We start from the raw sequence: 17708 nt of genomic DNA on the forward strand, positions 1-17708 counted from the left end.
TTTAAAACCACAAATTGAACCACATACATTACTGTGTGTTAGAAATTCAACTCAAAAAAATTAGCTTTTATCTCTCTGCCTAAAATTTAAATATACTGTAAATAGAGCAATTTACCTGTATACATCTCTGTGATCTTGTAGCTGTGTCCCCTGTAAATCTTAGGCACTTGATTGACAATCCAGGGGCATCAAGTGCCACAAGGAATCAGCGATCAGTGAAGAAGGGGTTTGGGGAATTGGAGACCCATATGAAGCAGCAGGTGGTGGTGCTCCGCTAAGCAATGAAACACAGTGAACAAGCTCTGTCCCCCAATAACATCTGCACTGCAATTCAAAAATGGCTGCATCAGGTGTTGCATCCAATTCAGTCCCCCTTGTAAGCAGCAAAAATGTCTATCAAACCTTGAGATCATTGACGTTACACGATCAGGACTTACACAGATATTAATTCTAGACCCATCATTGTGAGGTCCAAATTCCATATAATTCTCATTAAAAAAGATGTTTGACTTTACAAATGCTCCGTTGACAGCAAAGAACCCACGAGATTGAGCATTTCTGCAGTTCATTCAAAGCCTTTTCATATCATAGAACAGGAGCACTAACTAAAAAGTGGCCTACAAATGAATGCAAGAGATAGACTGAACCATAATAAAATCAGACAACACACCTCACTCAATTTAGGTGAATTGTGAAGCAGGCTTCCTCTTTGTCGAACCCTCTGAAATATCATCTCACACTCCAGGTTGGGAACAATGCTTTAAAGTATTGGTCAAAGTTTCCCATTAGATGCTAAATATTAAATTGGAGGCAATTGAATTCATTGACACTGCCATTTAACACAGGGCTATTATAGACTTTTCACTGACACATAAAATAAAAGTTTGACATGCCCAAGTCTAAATTACTATCTTCAGGTAAGAAAACGTCTTTTGTGACTGCATTGGTAGGTTTGTCTTTAACTTACAGCAGGTTTTTCAACTTTGTTCTTAAGGAGCTGAACTAAATCTGCCTAAGGGAATGACTTGAAGTGAATGGAATGTTTACGTCTTGCGTAAGCGCAGGCCAAATTTATATTTTGTTTTTTGCCCATACTAACATGGAATGCACTTGGGTCCCAATACGGGTGGTTCATAAGGTGGTGGGTGCGGCAATTGCGTTGTATCAGTGCATGCTCCCAACCTCTCTCTCTTTAATGATACTTTAATGTCAAATATGAAGAGGAAACATTATATAATTGTACGCCCATTCATTTCCTGAATCCACTTGGTCCACAGCTGCGCAAAATAAGATCCTGTAACTGTAATTTTTTACATTTTTGTAGACCTTGTAATTTCAATTAAATATTATACATTTAAATTTTTGCTTCCTGTTTAATAACCTGCATGGAGTGAAAGTATTAAAGCGTATAGGAAAGTTCTCTACAAAAGCACAACTCTAATTAGTATTACAGAATATATCAACAACTCTTCAGTTTTATTAAGAACAGTGCATAACCTAACAGATAATAAATCAAAATTGATGTATATAATGCCACTTAAAAGTAGCAAAAATGAGTTTACAAATTTCTTTAATAATAAACTCCATAAAATCAGCTTCTGAATCTGGCAACATTGCATCATATAATGTCACTTTGTGCAATTTCCAATGTGGCCACCAGGCGGTGCACCAGCTACCCAAACCCTACACAGACAGACACCAGGCACGAGCTCATCAGTACACAAGTTTTAGAGGAAAGGAAAGGAGATAATATGTTTGAGTTCCAAAATTAAACGTGCTATCTATCATTAGGCCCAGTTCACTTGAAGTGAAAAATTAACTTTATCCAGCTGCACAAACAATATTGGATAATTTGTTGCATTTTTATTAAATGTTAATGTGTTTGATTCATTCAAAGTACACAGTTTAATTTTTGTTAAAGAAATCAAATTAATTTTCAAGTGTCCATGAAAATTTCAAAATGATCATTTCTTTCAAAGTTTTGGCAAAAAAATGTAATTTTACAACTTCATGTGTTTAAAACGAATGTACCCATCAGTCATTTTGCTTTTTCCCCTTTTAAATCTGCTTTCTAATCTAATCTAAACGTTAAAGAGGTTTCATAAAATATCTTAAAAAGATAGTTCATTTGTTTGTTTCTGTTGTAATACTTTTTGTCTTGGTTGTTGAAATTGTTCACCTAAAACTCTCCACATAATTCTAAACAAACCACTAACAGTCATAACTAGAACTAAGGAATATGACCATAGATGGTTCAGTATGTTTAAAGATGATTTCAAAATCCTCCTTTCCAAAAACAAAGCTGTAAATTTTACCTCTCAAACCTGAGCTTCTGAATGCCTATTCCCCAGAACAGACATTGCAGTCTCAAAATTTAGTTCAGTATAAAATTGCATTAGGTAATAAAATCAGAATACGATTCAGTGCCTTTTGCTATGGATCAATAGAATGATCTAACTACCAATATTCCAGAACCCTTACTGATTTTAATCAAGACAAAAACACTTTTATTTTATAGAATTATCTTTTTAGAGCTGTTGCTGAGGCTGCTCAAACTGCTTTCTTAAATTACTGTAATAATTTTAAATGTACACTGCTAACTGTTCTCTATTTTGTTTCTCTTGTCTTCTTCTCTGTATGTGTGCTTACATTTGGTCTGTCTTGGATTTGATGTGGTATCACAAATAATGGTTAATTTTATTCATATGAAATTTTTGTCATTTGCCAATAAAATAATCAATTTTAGAAAATGGCTGACCTATAACAAGTAAAACCTGGCCTTAAAAAAATAAAACACCCTGTATATATGTACATATTGTAGTTTACATGAGGTGCTCTCAAAAAATAAAACCCTCTGAAATCTTGAATTATGTGAAAGAGAGAATAAACAATAAAGAAATATATTTTATTAACAGAATCAACCACAGAAAGGATACATAGAAGGACTAACCAAAAGTAAACTAATACCTTGCATTTATCAAACTGAGGAACTTTACTAAAATTTCACCTTTCACCAACTGACCTGATCTTCTTCCTGTGGCCCTAGAACATTCATTTATTAGCATGCATTCTCACAACCCATGCCAAGTCAAGTCAAGTTTATTGCCTTGTGTTTTACAATGAAATCTGTACTTGCATGTCTCCACCGAAAAAATAAAATACAATAGGAAAAAATAAACAAATAAACAAAAAGTACATAATACTTAGTATCCATCCATCCCTTATCCAACCCGCTATATTCTAACTACAGGGTCACGCGGGTCTGCTGGCACTAATCCCAGCCAACATAGGGCGTAAGGCAGGAAACAAACCCCGGGCAGGGCGCCACACACACACCCACACACCAAGAACACACTAGGGACAATTTAGGATAATACTTAGTATGCAATGTATAAATATAATTATACATACGTATATACAATATGCTGCGGTGGGTTGGCACCCTGCCCAGGATTGGTTCCTGCCTTGTGCCCTGTGTTGGCTGGGATTGGCTCCAGCAGACCCCCGTGACCCTGTGTTCGGATTCAGCGGGTTAGAAAATGGATGGATGGATATATACAATATGGATTTGCAGGCATTAATTATTACGTTTTTTGCATAATATTTGATCTTATGATTGACTCTTCAGCAAGAAACTATCCCTAAATCTACTGGAGTGAGTGCAAATGGCCCTGTTCTGTTTGCCAGAATGGAGGAGTCAAAAATGCAGCTGTACAGGATGGCTGGGGTCTTTAATGACACTCCTTGCCTTTCTAAGACAGCAAGTATTTTATGTGTTGGCATATTCTGTGCCACGTTTACTACCGCCTACAGTGATTTGCAATTTTTGAACTGAGCAGGAGCCATACCAGAATGTGATACAGCCAGTAAGAATGAAATCAGCCGTGCACCTGAGAACAGACGGAGAGGTCTGAAAAAGCACAGGCGTTGGTTAGCCTTTCTGACATGAGCCAAAATGTGTTGTGCCAACTTCTGCTAGTCACCATTCCAAGAACTGTGAAACTGCTCACTCTTTCAACAGCATCCAGGTCAGTCTGGTTGGGGAGCATGCACTGATGCAGCACATTGACACACCCACCACTCAACAAAACAGTTCGGGATCCTGGTTGGCAACTCCTAAGGCAGAAACGCAGTCCAGTCCCACCCTCCAGAAATAACCATCGATCTGCCACAGCCAGGTGTCACGTGGGCATCCCCTGGGCCTGGTCCAGCCACTTGGGTCCTCAGTGAGTGAGATCACCCAAAGGAATCGCGCCATATGACCATAGTGCCGTAACTAAATCTCCCTCACAATGCAGGTAATGTGCCTCATTCAGGAATCTGTGAGCAACCGCACATTCAACACAATGTCAAACCAGCCATACCCAAGGATTCTTCATAAAGACACAGTACCAAAGGAGTTCAGTCTTTGTCTCAGGTCACCGCATAGCGTTCATGTCTTTCAAACAGCATCACCTCCAGTATAAATAGAAATGTGGTGAACCTTCTCCATCCTTAAGTATGTGGAAGAATGTATGCTCTTGTATGTGTCTCTTCAGGGTTTATATACTGGTCGGAAATACAGAAGGAGGGCACAAAACACTAACAAATGTGAACATAAATTTTTAACTGTGTGCAAGTTGATTGAACATTAAGATTTCATCTGACATTTTTAAACCTCCAGCCAGAATTGGGGGCCATTTTACAATAGAAATGTTGAACTGCATGATGTCTTTAAAAGCTTAAAAAGAGAGACGCAGCAGAAAGGTCCTATTAATATACAGTACTAATACTTCTGAATGCTAGGAGTGTCATTCTAGGAGGGTTACATTGTGCACAGACCCCCGTATGTTGTTATACTTTAGAGCTTTTTTAGGTTTTGAGGATGATTTATAGCTAGTGTCATGTAGTTGAACCAACTAAGGAGGTTTACCATCTTGATATCTAGAAGCTGCACTCTTTGTAATTTAAGTGCTGAAAACTGGCACTTCCAGAGTTTCAGTTAGTGTCTTATCTTCTATTTATATAACATATGACACATGGGTAAGTAAAATCTATTTATGCATTAGTCTCCTGAACTCACTTATCCAATTCAGGATCATTGGGTTCTGAAAATAATGAGGCAAGGCAGTTCATTGTATAATTTAAGCAAGAAAATACACTGTTATGCAGGAAAGTGTTTAGCAGCAGACTAAGTATTGTCAAGGAATAAGCCAGCATCTAAATAATTAGATAATAATCCTTCAAAACTGATGATCAAACCATCAAAACACTAAACAAGAACCAAAGTTGAAAAAATGTTATCCTTTACAAGTTAACACGTTCTTCTTCAGATGTTGTGGTCATCACTGCATGAGCCAAATTTCAATCTATTAACAAAATTGTATAAAATATACATTTGTGTTAAAAATACTTTCTGACTATACCACAATTATACTTTTTGAAGGAATGTTACATAATGGAATTTTCAAGAAGATACTACAGATGATTTTAAAAAATACAAAGAGACAGTTTTGGACCTCACAGAACATGCAGTATAACAAAAATGCATAACAAAGCTCCATAACCATAGTCCAAATTTACATGACTTTTTTCTTCCTTGGAAGATTTTAATGACAAAATTGGACTAATTTGTGACCAATACCTAGCAAGTAACTTGTGGCATCACGTCCATTGGTATTGGCAAGGAGTACAATATGAATTCAAGACAAAATAATATTGGACTGAAAGACACTTTCTTAAAAAAAAATACAGCTAGCAAACTAGAGCACATATGAACAAACCATAACTTAAAAAAGCACACAAGAGTGCAACAGTTTGACAGCTGGAAACAAATAACTACTTAATTCATCAAAAAAGTGTGAACTGTAAATTTTGATCATAGCTTCTTAGGAAATGACAAATTGTGTTTTCTTATGTGTGGTGCACAAACTCTGCTGTAATTACATTTAACCATGCAAATGAAGGTACTACATACAGTAATGACAGTTCTGCAAATTAGACTCTTTATCACATACAGTCCCAAGGTATGGAGCTAATGTATCGATTTTTTTGTTGACGGGAACCAGAGCCTAATCTGCTAACAATGCATGCAAGGCAGGAACAGCCCTGGGTAGAATGCCAGTGTAATACGGAGCCCAGTATTTAAGCAAAGGATGTTGGATCTATTAAGCAACAGAGTTACTTACTGCCTTGAACTAATGTAAACTGCAATTATTAGTTTGGTCCCAGACAGGTTATTTGACTTTTCTAGAGCATACAATTAGTTAATGCCAGGACCTAAAATGGCATCCTAGTGATTTCAAGATTTCAAGTCTAATTCCTTAGCTACTAGTCCACACTGCCTATATAGTGAGCACCTATACCATCTTTACCCAGCACTTGCTTGGAATGTATTCTGTTGGACTTGTGGTCATACCTGAATAAATATATTCCTTACATGCAATAATGATGGAGAAATTAAAACAATAAAAATCTGCTACATAAGAAAGGATATACAGTATTTAACTTGCTTTTAAATGCTGTGTTTACTCCTATAAACAAACAACTGAGGAAACCTATAGGACAGTGCTATTGTACTAAGTAATATGATATATATAATTTCCTATTCTGTTTCTCTTCTCAGTACTCAAATGTGGCAATTTGTGCCACTGCCCACCTGCCAAGTTGTTTTGCCTGCGTAAGATAAAGTCGTCTCTGATGGAGGATTGCAGGAATCATTGGGTAGAGGAGTTTTTTCATCGGATTGGCTGACTCAGCTGTGGAATGGCCAATAGGAGAAGGCAGCTGATGGCCGAGGCCTCCAGGACTCTGAACAAATCCAAATCGTATTATGTGACATCATCTACTGTTAAATTCTGCTCTATACTTATAAATTTTCTATTGCACTATTATAATGTATTGAGGATTTGTTCTGTTCTGTGTATTGTACTGTATTGTAATGACCCCCTTATTTTTGACACCCACTGCACGCCCAACCTACCTGGAAAGGGGTCTCTCTTTGAACTGCCTTTCTCAAGGTTTCTTCCATTTTTTCCCCACAAGGGTTTTTTAGAGTTTTTCCTTGTCTTCTTAGAGAGTCAAGGCTGGGGGGCTGTCAATAGGCAGGGAGTGTTAAAGCACATTGCGGCACTTCTTGTGTGATTTTGAGCTATACAAAAATAAATTGTATTGTATTGTATTTAATTGTCTTATGGTGTTTCCATGGGGTTTTCAGTTAAGATCATGTATGTATCTTAAGAGGGGTCAGAGGCATTCTACTAGGCACAGACAGCAGGAGATGCTTCTATCCATCCATAGGAAAGGCACCAAGGAAAATGATTAGAGTCCACCACTTCATACCCTTAGAATAGTCTATTTGTCCTGAAGTAAACGAATCAAATAAGAACATACTTTGTGATTAACTTAGTTAAGCATTCTACTCACCCCATTGACTATTAAAATAAAAAGTTTTTGTCTACATTTTTCAGATTATTAAAACCTTGCTTTAAGTTGCAATGTTCTTTAATTTTTCCTGGATTTTTAATGCCAGATGAAATTTAAAATGATGTACTTTTCGGGGTTAATAAACCCAAGGAATTAAGCTTTATTTGTTTTTGCCAAAGTACTAACTTTAAACGTTGTGACTTTTTCACTATCATATCCAACCAAGGTCATTTGTTTTATTTTTGGGTGCCTCGACTTTGGGATCTTTGTGTGTTTAGCTACCAAGGTAATCTTTCCCATCATCCTTTACGAGTGTAATTACTTGCATCATCATGTGTGAGTGGATGAAGTTTGCCTTGTACATTTCCAGCCTATCCAAGATTTGGATAATAAATGTAGTGACAATGTGTGACTTTCTTTTTGACTTTGCGTTTCTGTTCTCATTGTTATTATTGGCTACGACTTTCAGAAAGTATTAATGACACTGAAGACTGCCTTTACTTTTGAACTGTAATGTCTTTTCTCCTTGGCCTAATCACAAAAGTTATAATGACTACTTGTGGCAGAGTGATTAAAGCTTTGCCCCTCAAATTCTGAGGTTGTAGGTTCACATCCTGCTACTGACACCGTGTGGCCATGAGCAAATCACTTCACCTACCTGTGCTCCACCTGGAAAAGTGAAAGAAATGTACTTCTTTTACCAGTCAGTCCTGTTCAATGCCTGTGTCCTCAAGACTTGAATATAAAATGCAATTTGCATGCAAACTGAGCCTGCATGTAATAAAACAATTTGGCTCACGGAGCAGTAACACCTGGTTATTTTTAACTCCTTCAGTTTCCGTAGAATAATAAGGTTTTCCTGCTTGGTCCTTATGTCTTTATTTATATACTAAGGAAACTCGTTGATCCACGGTGCTAACATGCACTGTGTTCTAGGGGATTATCAATAGATGGGTTTGCAGGGACAAAGCTTTTATTTCAATAAACTTTCCATCCACCAGTAAAGTATCCAACAAGTTGCTGCCACGAAATTGTTTTAAATTTCCAGAACATTTCCAGCCCCATTAGTTTCTAATTAATTATGTGACAGACAGACAATAGCACTCTATATAAAGAGTATAGAATGAGCTACATTATATTGCTAAAATATAATTATGTATATAAAAATCAGACTCCCAGATCACAATGATGCATTGATTACCGGTACTAGTTCTTTCTATGGTGAAGTACCTCATAAATGGTCTTATACCGTATAATAAAACATAATAGAGGCAGAGAACCAAAATGTAAAAAGTCTTTGGGTTTATTGTTCCCAGATGGTTTCAATAAAAATAAAAATAGTAGGAAATCCAATCAAATAGCTGAGTCAAAAAATAGCATATTTTTTTGTTTTATGTCTTACTTGTTGCCAGGATGGACCCATCCCCTGCAGCACTGACCTCGATAACACGGGTTTGAAAACAGAAACACAGGAATATAAAAGAAATCATGAAACATAATGCTTATTTATTTTAAACAGGTATGCTAAATATCTAGTTTATAAATATCTACCCTATTTAGCTAAATTATGCAATACTTTAAAAAGGCATCTGCTAAATACTAAATAGTAACTGATATGACACCTTATTCAGTTGTCTTTGAATACAGAATTGCACAAATATGGAAGTAAATGTTGAAAACTACTCGGAAATCAATAAATTCCTTGGAAAAACCTCATCACTAATTTACTTGATATCTAGAAAAGATTACTTACAAAAAAATATATATTCTAATACAAAGAAACACTTTCCATCTTACAGATGTTGATACCAGCATTCACACCCCATTAAGATTTGTAAAATTCCATAATTCACCCGCATATGTTTATCTAGTTTTAGTGAGTGTCAAGGAGTGGAGTTATTAACCCTAGAGGTTATTCTACCATCTGATTAATAGGCAAATAATTAGGGTAAGTGAAACATTTTAAACATATTTTTTATAACTAACAAGCATATTTCCGTTGCTGACTACCCAATCTGATCGGAAAAGAAAGGAAAAGGTTATTAATGGCTAGAAAAGTGCAGTCATATAGTTTACTGAGTAACACAAACAAAAAAGTAAAGAATACATTACAAAAGGCCTACTAATTAAAGACCACATTTCTCACACTTGACAAATTAGTTTATTTAAGCAGATAATGCATAACAAAAGCAATGTGCTCATGTCTGATGGTTTTCCCTTGGAACTAAATTATTTTATTTTTGCTACCTGGACTTTTTAAAATATATTTCAATAAAAATTACAATACTTATACTGCATTTCTTAATTTACTGAAAAAGCCAAAAATGGAGGGACGAGTAGAGCCTTGAACTCAAAATTGTATTTTCCTGTCTGCTCTCTCTCCAGCAATAAAGTTCAGCCCAAATATAACCCGAGATATCACCCTGGCTCCCCCACAGATCCATCTGGAAAAGAGTCTCCTGAAGACAACCCAGCGAGAAGTGTGAGGGACAGAGATATAGACAGACTGACAGATAAAGAAGAAGAAGATGAAGCTTCAGTACAAAGCAAGGGATCTAGCACTTCACCACCACCATAGATCACTGACCTGTCTAACAAAATAAGTATTGCACTTTTAAAAAGACATATAAACTGACAAACTGTCATTTTCATGATCCAGAAATACATGTTTGATGCTATAATGTTAATACTAATTTCTGGACAGCTGGCAGTCAACAGTCCAAATCAAAAGCAGCAATTGAGTTCAAGCATGCAAATATATGCTTATGTGACATACACATCTGATTTATTGTACTTCAACATGCTGGATTTCCCTGATCTTTACTGTTTTTGCATTACGAGATTTGTCTAGATAGTAAGTTAGATGAATTACATGGATCATCACCATGTTAAACGATTTACATATATGACTTGCTTATATTTCTAAACACTTAAGGAAAGTGTGTTAGCAAACTGGTAAGATTTTCTGACATAAGCAAGTTTGGGCTGATCATTATCACCATCATCCTCCTTTTCCTTCAGCTTTTCCTGGTGAGGGTTATAGTAGCAACATTTTGAGCAAGGCCTTTAAACTACTATGACTGGCCTGATAAATAAAAACCAAGTTGAAGCTAAACATTAGTACCAATATAAGAGATAAAACAGACTCAGAAAATGTATTGATGCATTCATAACAAGGAATTGTGCTTAACTAGTATAAAATAAGAACAGACTTTATCAGACCAAAGCAAACATTTATTATAAGTACAGCAACACTTGTCAATCCGATTTACCTAACTAAATAGCATAGATCTGAGTTCTGAAGGTAGCGGAAGTCCTACTATCTACTGCTGTACTTAGTAACGTACTCCATGTGTCTATGGCTCTCTGTGTGAAGAACAACTTTGTAACTTTTGTGCAACATCTACCTTTCCCTCTTTAGTGCTGCCATGTCTTTTATAATATGGATGCCAAAACCGTAACTATAACATCTCTTGACTTGTATTTCACACATCAGGCTATAAAACCTAACGTCCTATTTGTCCTCTTAATGATTTCCATATACTGTCTACACTTTTCCTTGTCTTCCTAGGGAGAGTCCTGGAGGCCTGACAAAAACAGCCAGTTAAAGTTCATTGAGGCATTCATTATGTGATTTTGGATTATACAAGAGATAAATAGTTGTTGTTCTAACAGTAGAAAGTGAAATGTTCACTGTAGTATCAAGTTACAAACACCCTATTGTATATTTCAATCTAACATTTCTACTTCCATTAAATTACTTCCAATCTGCCCAACACTGCATTTTGCTCTTTACTCTGTAATCATTAAACTGATTTTACATTATCTGCTTTTCCACCTAGATTATTATAATCTACAGGTTTAACTAGCTTGTTGTTTATATTATTATCATACTTTTTATTAAACTTTTACAGTGATTCTTCATGGTGAAAATGCAGTTTCTTATGTGCAGTGTAGTAACAGGTGCACTGAAGAAGTACATATTGGTCTTATTGATAACTATAGCTTAGTTCATCAGCATTTAAATGAAACATAACATGTCTCCTAAAGGTATGTAGTATTTTATTTACCTCTAGCCACCCTAGAAGTGAACCTTGAGGTACACCAATGAGAACATTACAACAACATCTAGCTATCCGACCGGCTAGACTGACAGAAAGCTAAAAAGATCACTGCATGTATCAGTGTGTGGTTCAGTGTCAACAGCTAGCTCTCCCTTATGTGAGTTACCACTTGGGGAGGATTGTATATTAAAGGCAGCCATTCAGAGTTTATTCACTCTGCAATGCAGAATTATGTGTTTTAGCTGAGCCTTCAGACAACATTCATGAGCTGTTTAAAAAAAAGTAAGTTTCTTTAAAATGCATAAAATGGTATTTCAATTTTTTGTTAAATTCTTGTATTTAACTACTCTTTTTATCTATGCAAGTTTTATTGTAAGTAACAGATTTAATTTATTGAAAAGACATACTATATGATTTATTAAAGTGTTGAAAACCTTAACATTTCTTTGGTACAACAAAAGCATAACGTTTAAAGAAATTTGAGTGCTGGAGTAGTTTTTTAACCTCATTCTTTTTGACTCAATTCAAGTACATTTCTGGATAAGAACTTTTACTTTTACTTCATTTATATATATATTTTTTAAGTAAAAGTACTTTGCCTTGAGTACTGGTTTGAGCTAATGTACCAGCCTCTACTCTTACTTCCATCTTATGACCTAGGGAACATAGTCTGGACTTTAACGGTTTCCCCACTCCAGCTCCCAACTACAGGTTAGTGATGATGGCACTGCCACCCCAGGGAGTGCCCACTTACTCCCATATAGCCGCAGTCAGGCTTTCCCTTGTTCCAACCTTTTGCCTCTTTTGCTATTGAAAACATTATGCCTGTCTAACAATTCATTAATATAACAGGGAATATGTAGAACAGAATTTTACTTTATGACAATCATCTCTGGTCCACTTAACCAGAGGAAGGGTCATTATTTCATTATGTCACACTTCCAAATGGAAATTGCATTGGCTATGCATGAAAATTAAAAATGTATTTGTACTATATACTGTACAGTAATTGATTAATCTGACTTTATAAATTACTACCTGTCCCCCGCGACTCCACCCACATAGTAGTGAAACAGGACAAACTTTAAAAATGAATTAAAAATTTTAAATGTTAAACATTGGCACTGTATCGGATTGTGTTCAGCACTGACGGAAGAGCATCCCCTGCGTGAGGAGAAAAGCACATAGCCGTGATAACGCTACCAATCAGCAGGTACCCTGCAAAGCACACGTAGCTCTGATCTCGCTCTCAAAATCGCCAAACGCTACTCCTTAACAATCTGTAGATGATAATGTCTGCTGAACAAACACGTATCGCTAGCTAAAAGGAAGCAAGGTCCGCTCCAACACGTGGCAAGAGGTAGACCAACTCGAAAGGAGGCGTCAGTGAGGAGGCCCCCCTCGTCCAGCTCACCACTCCTGAGGTCCTGCTTCCCTCTCCCCTCAGCCCTCAGTGTCTCTCTCAGATTTGTGAGAATAAATCTCTTCTACAAGCAAACTGTAACACTTAGCAAGATAAGAGAAGTCGCAAAATCAACTGGAATGTTCAAGGAAATTATAGAAAAAAACCTGATCTACATCTGGTAAGTAGTTCTCTTGTGAAAAGCGGACAGACAGACAGACAGACAGACAGATGTTGGATTCTATATATGTATAGATTTTAAACAGTGTCTCAAGTCACAAATATTATAAACAAATTACTACAAATACAATGCAAAATGGATCCATCAATTTAATAAATGTACAGCAGACTAGACATGGTTAAGAAAAGTGACAACTTTCCACTTTCCAAACCCGTGTTTTGGAATAATTAAGTAAGTAAGTATGGTTATGAAGGTGTGAATATACAGTACAGGAACAGCAAACTCAGTGACACTGACTAAAATCAAGTTACATACAGCCTACTGTGACATATTGAATAATTGTAATTCAAGAATATGTATTTCATCAAACACTTCTATACAGCAGTGTTTCTCAGTCTTTATGGTGTTGCAACAGTTTTTCCCATGAAAGTTTCTTCATGACCCACAAGGGGTGGCGAACCCCTAGGTGAATTGCTTTGTCGGGTAGGTGGTGCATCTGAGGAACACAGAGAAATATATTGCACATCGATCACTTGGGTGACCCACTGCATCACACTACAGTAACAAACAATGGAAACTTGTGACACACTGGTGGCAGACCATGCACGACCCTGTGGTTGGGAGCAACTGCACACTACCCTGGGGAAGAATTGTTATCTTTATACTATATCTTACTTCCCACATGAAATTTACACTTTTTTGTCCAAAATCCAGAACAAAATGCCATCTTCATTTCTACCTCCTGAGCATCCTAAGCATCCTACAATCTGAATCACAAGCATCAAGAGCTCAACAAGATCAACAGTACTAATCTGGTGCTCGCTGTACTATCTTACTCAAGCAGTATCATGGATTTCCCCTCTTTACATCCTTACTGCCCCAACAACATCATGAAATTTCCAGATTCAATTGTCTGTCTGTGTGGAGTTTGCGCATTTCTGTTGCTTTCTCTGATGCTCTGGTTTCTTTACACATATCTAAGAAATGCAGGTTGTGCTCCTTGATAGATGACCACTGGTTTTTATCCAGTGCAACCAGAATAGGCACCAGCAACACAAGACCACACAGCGGGATGAATACATGCAATATAAGTCATTTTCTATCCACTCTTTCTGCTAACATCAATTTGCATGTTACCAAGAGCCATATCTTCATCACTATCTGGATTAACCACATGAGTAAAATGTTAGACACAGGTTTGTATTTTTAAGACTTGTGTGCTGATCCTTTGGCTGAGGTTTTCATAGAAAAAACACTGTTTGCATGCCCCTGTATAGTACTGAATTTTATAAAAAGAAAATATATATCAGATAATAAAAAAGACAGGAGAACTGCAATATTCATGTTGCAAAAGCAGGATTCAGTAAAGTTCAAGAACAAGTTATATGTGTAAAAATTCCAAAATCCTATTCCAGGATTTGCTAAAGTGCTTATTATTGAATTTGAAGAAGATATTTATTTTAGAGAAAAAGAAAGGAGGACAAATATTACCACTTTTAGCAAGGTTGAACAGGACAAGTTATTTTTTCTATTGTAATAGTGTAACAGGTATAAAACAATACTGTAGTAATAACACAAAGGAATAATATCAAAGACAAAGCCTAGATACAGTTCTCTGAGACCCTGTCCTTCAATGACTGCGTTCTTAAAATAAATAGGCTGACTCTGCCTAGTCCAAGATGGGCTCATTGACCCACGTTCATTACTAGGCTTTTGCTCAGCAGCATGATGATCCACAGATGCCCAAATCAGGCAAGCAACAGTAGGTGAACCCTAGTCCTGGATGGGTAGTCAGATCTCTCCGGGACGCACAGTCACAAAACCACCTTACACATTTCCAGATGAAGCTAACCGAGAACAAAAAAACTGCTTTGACCAAGCTGCTTACAGATTTGAAAATTGATTAACAATAAGCCATATAGCACGGCTGTAGTTAAAACGTTTACAATTACAAGTTAAAAGATCGTATATCTTAATTATTGTAATGGCCCTTTAAAAAAACTGTGTAGTTACTACTGTTTGGTATTTTATTGTTTATTTTTTGTATTTTTGTAAGTTAAAAGTTGTCGATACTGGCGCTGTCATCAATATTTTAATGGTGGGCAATAAACCAAATTTAATAAAGTTCTGCAATCCTTTATAAAATAGGTTTTAAATCCTACCTTGCAACGTGCACAGGTGTTAAAAGGAAATTAACACCAAAAACAAGCTTACCTTCTTTGTTACTATTTTCTTAATGATTAAGACGGGCGTTTCAAATTTTCATGATATTCCATTAAACAAAAAAGAAAATCAGTATTCCATACGGTGGTTGCCAAAACGTGGGCACATATCCCATTGACCAAGTCTGAAGCGCTGAAGCTGTGAGCTGTCAGACACACCGAAGATACGAGTCCACTGGCTCCACTCCGCTCTGCACACCGCTGGCTCTAAGCGAGTGAAGGGGCTCTTCGCGCAAGGAGTGCGCGCGTGCACGCGGGAGGCGGAGATTATGTCGCGCTCTCGCCTACCAGGCGGTGTACCCGTACTGAAGACAGCGAGGGGAGTGATGTGACGTTGTTATCAGCTCAAGAAAGCGGCGCTGATGACTCAAAAACTGCCTAGCCCGAGATCCCGCCAGACAAGTCTTCTGACAAAGGGAAAAAACATCCAGCACACCTTTATAGTGCAGATAATGAAAGAGTTATAACAGATCGTTGTGTATTCTTGTGGTTTTTTTGTGGGTCGCGACACCATTAAATATTCCGTTTTCATGGGACGGCATATGTATTATTTTGTAGTTATTTATTTATATTTTAATTTTAAAGGGTAGGGTTGCGAGGTGCAGGATCGAACTTTGCCAACGACCCCAGGCTATCTCTTGTACATTCCAGTCTACCTGTTTTAAGTTTTAAGACGTTGGAGGAAACAAGAAAATAAAAACTCCTCACAGACTCGAACGATGTTACAGGTGTTGTGCTCAGCTACCCAAGACACATTGTGTTTCCTGTTGCTGATTCTGTAAGGAGTAGATGTTTCAATCCAAGTGAACAAAGGTTGGTTTATTCTCAAAGTCGTTAATGCATTTAAGGGTTCAAATGGCATTTTCCATTAGTATTCAGGAACCAAATGGGGTCTTGTCCCATTTTTTATCTGTAATGCTTTTTGAAAGTAATTGGAACCAATAGTGAAAGGTCTTAACAAAGATGATTCCTGCTGTGTATGGAAATTGACCAGCCTTGTAATGCCTTAATTAATCCATCATCTATGATTGCTTACCTGTAATGAAAACATTATTGCTTTTTAAGTTTTTAAGCATTTTAATTTATGGTTTTAAGAATGTTTAAGTAGTCTTAATGCATTTTAAAGCAGTTTTTCAGCACATATAATAATCACTTTTTATGGAAAGACAAAATGCCAGCACTAATTGACAGTTGAAATAACAAGGTTTTCATACAATAAAATAAAAAAAAATTATATATTTACTAGCCATGTGCGCCCAACTACGTTGCGCGTGTTAAAGTTGTCTGTGAAGGGCTCCCTGTTTAAACGCGGCCGCCAGTCGTGAACTGGGCCCTTCGTCACACAGCAATATAATTTTTTTATACGGGAAACAAAATTACAAAAGAAAACCCTTGGACATTGATTTGATAGGAACGGCCTACTCGGAATCACTGTCCAAATAGTAATTATGTGGTGTCGTAGAAGTATTTCTGCTTCTGTCCGTTCACAGTCCATCTCATTTTCACGATTATCACGATCTCTTCTCAACCTTTCTCCAATCTCGCAGGTTGCTTTGTGGCAATCCAAAGAGTAAGGCAATATACACAGAGCAATGGTTATAAAAGGGGGACACATAAGTATCCAGGCTCTTTAAAGCATAAATAGGGATCACTTCACTGACATGTGAGCAAGCCACGGTACAACTGTCAGACGCGCAGCACTCGCCGGCTACAACGTAGCAATAATAATGTCCGGAACGTGCTGTTACGTTGTCATTCATTTTACCCACTGTCTTTCTTTCATTCATATGTTACGTAGGCACGTACCTTTTATCTTCGGCAATCTCATTGTCTAACCAGGCCTCGGGAGCTAACCAGCATAACACTGTCCACCACCCCTTTCGTTATTCCGGCACATTGTTGACATCCGTGAGTAACAACAATGTACTAAACTGGAAGGTGGTCTACGCATAAGTGGAATTCGCCGACAAACAAAGATCAAGATCTAAATGAAGATCTCTTTAGTTGATTTAAAGCACAACAATTTGTTTAGTTTGAATGTCTGTGTTTTGAGGTCTGACTGGCGTACTACAGTCTTCAGTAGTATAAGCCTGGAGGAGATTCTTAATGCAATGCCTGTTTTAGCTGTCTCTACTGCCATCTAGTGCTTCTTCTTCTAATTCATTCGCGGACAAACAAAGATCAAGATCCAAATGAAGATTATATATAGAGATATATACAGTATATATATAATCAAGTTAAATACACATCCGATGCCAGCTGCACAGCCGAAATGTTGTGTTTCTAATTCCTTTTCTATTTTTTCCATTGCAAATAACCTACATCTGTTTTTATTTATAGATGCACACTGATAAGGTTCTTCATTAGCTACTTGACAGTGCTTAAAGTTGGAAACTGCAATATGTAATGATGAACTGTGGACAGGTGAACATCAA

At 36.9% G+C, this 17708-nt stretch overlaps 1 protein-coding gene across 4 annotated transcripts in view; it reads right to left on the reverse strand.

The window, feature by feature from the left end:
* adgrg2a (adhesion G protein-coupled receptor G2a) overlaps positions 1-15509 on the reverse strand; it is a 177728-nt gene extending 162219 nt beyond the window's left edge. For 3 of the 4 annotated variants that reach the window (XM_039745531.1, XM_039745530.1, XM_039745528.1), the window contains exon 1: positions 15266-15509. The gene's annotated coding sequence lies outside the window, so the exon portion shown is untranslated. Of the gene's footprint in view, positions 1-115; positions 325-15265 lie in introns of all 4 variants that reach the window. The other variant, XM_039745529.1, reaches the window with a different exon arrangement.
* Positions 15510-17708: the final 2199 nt, after the last annotated feature.

This window comes from Polypterus senegalus, chromosome 2 (genome assembly GCF_016835505.1).
Source record: "Polypterus senegalus isolate Bchr_013 chromosome 2, ASM1683550v1, whole genome shotgun sequence".
In the NCBI taxonomy this organism is placed as follows: Eukaryota; Metazoa; Chordata; class Cladistia; order Polypteriformes; family Polypteridae; genus Polypterus; species Polypterus senegalus.